General features: G+C 41.3%; 1 long non-coding RNA gene across 1 annotated transcript; it reads right to left on the reverse strand.

Annotated features, from left to right (window-relative positions):
* Positions 1-298: 298 nt before the first annotated feature.
* LOC120112884 lies at positions 299-3,041 on the reverse strand. The gene is made up of 4 exons (XR_005514520.1): positions 2,542-3,041; positions 2,330-2,453; positions 1,848-2,168; positions 299-938 (listed from the first exon to the last, which is right to left on the reverse strand). It is a non-coding gene; the product is annotated as an uncharacterized LOC120112884 (long non-coding RNA).
* Positions 3,042-3,820: the final 779 nt, after the last annotated feature.

The raw sequence follows: 3,820 nt of genomic DNA on the forward strand, positions 1-3,820 counted from the left end.
AAAGCGTCGGCAAAAACAAGAATTTCCCGACGCTAAGAAAAGCGTCGGCAAAAACAGATTAGCCGACGCTTTAAAGCGTCGGCAAATGTATTTATAAGCGTCCTTTAAAGCGTCGGCGTAGGCATCCCACAATTTTTATTTACCAACGCTTTAAAGCGTCGAGATTGCTATTTTTTTTAAAAAAAAAATACAAATGTAAATTATAAAAGCCACAGAAAACTTGACTGGTATATGAGACCAAGAATCAATCTAAAAATCTGAAACCCAGAAATAATCAGATTGTGTAATCACCACAACAAAAACCTGAAAACATAGGCAGTATCTTCTATTGAATTAAGGTTACTGTGTTGATTGCAGCTGAAGAACAGCTGCTGGAAACCAGGGACAGTAACCATCAGCTTCTCAACAACATCATCATTTAAGTGATCAAAAGTACAAATCGTAAGCATAACCAAGCCCCTTATAAAGATATTGTCACTAATGATTTCTAAAATAATGTTACCCAACATGTAGCAATATAGAGTCAGAGAGAATAATCAGGTGCTTTGGCATCATAGAGAAGAGTATATGCCTGAGGGACATGACAGCAGCTGCCAAGGAGACACCTGAAATTGAGTTGAAGTTGGGCGGTTGGGAGAGAACAAAGTGCAGTGAGGCGAAGATCATGATGAAATAGGTGACTTTGATGTTTTTGCAGTCAGGGCAGACAACATCATGAAACTTCTTTAGAGATTTTCCGCCTGTGACCATGTAGACGATGTTCACGCCCACCTCCACGACAAGTTGCTGAGGCACCACAATCCAAAGACCAAGCTTGTCTCCGAAGGCATGCTGCCCCAGCTCATGGTTTCGATCGAATAAGCTTTCCAGGTACCATTTGCCAGAGAGTATATAAGGTGATGATCCATGATAGGATTAGGACTACAACGCCTGGTCCCCTGCTCAATTATGCATAAGGAGGATAAGCCATTAATCTTTCGCAGCAAACCAACACAGTTTTCTTATTGGATCCATATATGAGTTAAGAGCAAATATGAGTATTATAAGATCCTCAATACACAGTTTTCTTATAGGATCCATCTGCTGAGTTGAGAACAAATATGAGTATTATGAGATCCTCCATACATAAATGCACTTTTATAACTTAGCCAACTTACCTTGTAAATATATTTTATATGATTAATAAGAATGGAGGAGATGCCTCACTTCATCGTTCATTAAAAGAAAAAAAGAGAGAGTATTATGAGATCCTGTGTCAGGTAACATTAGATCAAATGCAGACAAATCAAAAACAGTTGCAACGATTACAGAGGCTGCTAAACTTTTCACTAGCTTTAAATTTAACTCTTTAAATTTTCTTTTCACCAAAAGGAAAGCAAAAGGAAAAAAGAAAACCAGCACAAAAAAAAAGATGCAATTGGAAAGGCCAGCAGTAAGCAAGTCCTATCAACAGCTAACCTCATGCTTCCTGGTGGTATAGTTTATCACAGTACAGTATCACTGAAGGCATTTCCAGGAAAAGCTGTCTGCTGAGGAGCCTTTTAGATAAGATTTCTAAGTAGAACAAACACAAACCTGGCGTTCAAGAAATTTATGAAAATCAACTTACTAACAGCTTCTAAGTAGAGCGAAAATCAACTTACTAAACCATCCTCACACGGATGCCCCATCTACACAAGCTACCAGCTTCATCAAAGCTCAAAGAAGTGAGAAGGGAAAGCAAATAAAAGAGAAAAACATAACAGAAAACACAAAAGAGAAGCAGAGAAATCAACGGAGGAATAGAGAACAGAGGAAAGCTTTTTGTTTTTATGCAGGAAGGAGAGCAAAAGGGAAAGAAGTGGTACCAGAAGAGAGGGTTGGGTCTCGTCATATAGCCTTGGAAGCGTGCTACGATCCCTACCATTTCTCCTTCTCTTTTCCTCCTTTCTCTGCACCTCTCTATCTATGCAGATTTTTCATTTCATCTTGTATGGACTGAAGTATTCATTCTTTTCCGCTCTGATTGCGGCCTCACAAGCAGCACATACCAACAACTGTAATTTCACAAAGACAACCAAGCAATAACCTCAAACAAGGGTTTGTCGTACGTCAATAACTACAGCGTTTCCTCCACAAAACGTCTCAATTCCGAGGGTTTCCTCAGCAAGAACTTAGCTCCAGCAAATCTACCATCAGACACAATAGATGTTCAAGATATTAGGGGATCCGGAGAGCTAATATTTCTAGAGCATATCCAAGAAGCCTAAGAGATATTAACAAGAAGCACTGTTTGCCGAAATATCTCTACATAGAAACACAAGCTAGGTTTCGTGAAAGAATCATATACCTCAACAACCACAAAATGTCTCGAAATCAAATCATTTTCTCCAAGAAATCCCTCGATCCCCAGGGTTTCTGCGTCTCCGGCGAATGCACTAGTCCGATCTTTCTGCGAGGGAATCGGCAAGAACCTGGAGAAGACAAGAAACCCGAAAAGAAGCTGAGAACTAGGGTTCTTGGAGCATCAAGATAAAGAAAAAGAGAGGCAGAGCAAACAACCTGTTCGATGAGGCGATGAACGGGGCTTCCGTTGGACGTCAAATTCGTCGTCTCCTTATAGGTATTCCTGAAGAGCCAGAGAAGATCGTAGGTGAACTTGGCCGGCATCTCGTACACATAAACCCTAACCACCGACAGCCCCGACCACGGATCCGCCGGATCCCCATAAAGCCTCCCTGTTTCCTTCCCCCAGATCTTGTCATCGAGCGCTTTTACCGCGGCTCCGCCCGCGTCGGCCGCGAAGGAGGAAGATCCGGCGGAGACAGGGCGCCGGGAGGTGAGGAACTTCTCGAGAGAGGCGACGAAGGAGTAGAAGAAGAAGATGGAGGCGAGCACGAGGAGGGAGAGGGTGGCGACGAGGAACGAGGGAGAGGAGGAAGAATCCTGGCTGGCTGTCGACGACAACCCACACCACACATTATTAATATATACGGTTCATCGCCGGAGAAAAGAAAGGAGGAGAGGAACGGCCCGCATGTTTTTTTGTTGTGAATTTGAGTTCTGACGCGCGTCGTCTTAGGCCACAATCTACCACGACGCTAATTAGCATCGTCTAGGGCCGACGCTTTCTAAAAGCGTCGGCATATGCTGGGGCTGAACCGAAAATTACCGACGCTTGCAAAATGCATCGGCAAAAAAGGATCGGTAAAACCTTATTTTCTTGTAGTGCGTCTTTTCTTTTTCTTATTACTCTTTAAATTAGAATTGTATCAGGTTACATAATACTCAAGTTACACTGAATGAAAACTTTCATCAAACTAGAATAAATGTATGTGGTCAAATAGGTTCGTCTTTTAAAACTTACATCCATAGAGCTGCAAAGAGAATTCATGTGAATATATGAAAAAAGCAAAAAGAAAGCAAGTAACTACTTGATTAGCAACTCAATATGTCTTGCAGTAGAATATTAAAAAAAAGCATCATGTCTGAGGAGAAAGTGAATGATTAGAGATGATTGCTTTTTCAGTTATTCCTTGTAAGTCGGCTGCGATTACAAGTATTCTTTTCCAAATACGGAGACAAGCCATTGACGTGAGATGGAAGAACAACGGTTCCCAATGCTTGAAAAATTGTCAATTATCACATTATTAAGTGAAACCTAAATTTAAGTGAGCTTAAAAGTTGATTTCCATGGGTGAGAGCTAGATTGTATCTAGTCCTTGGGCTGCCATGGGCCTCGGCACACAAAGAGCTAATTAAAGTTGAAATAGGTGTTTCAAAATTGGTGCAGCGGAAATACAATTTATAGCACAACGATTTCATGCATAGAATCACAGTT

The sequence above is a fragment of the Phoenix dactylifera genome, chromosome 1 (assembly GCF_009389715.1).
Source record: "Phoenix dactylifera cultivar Barhee BC4 chromosome 1, palm_55x_up_171113_PBpolish2nd_filt_p, whole genome shotgun sequence".
Classification (NCBI taxonomy): domain Eukaryota; kingdom Viridiplantae; phylum Streptophyta; class Magnoliopsida; order Arecales; family Arecaceae; genus Phoenix; species Phoenix dactylifera.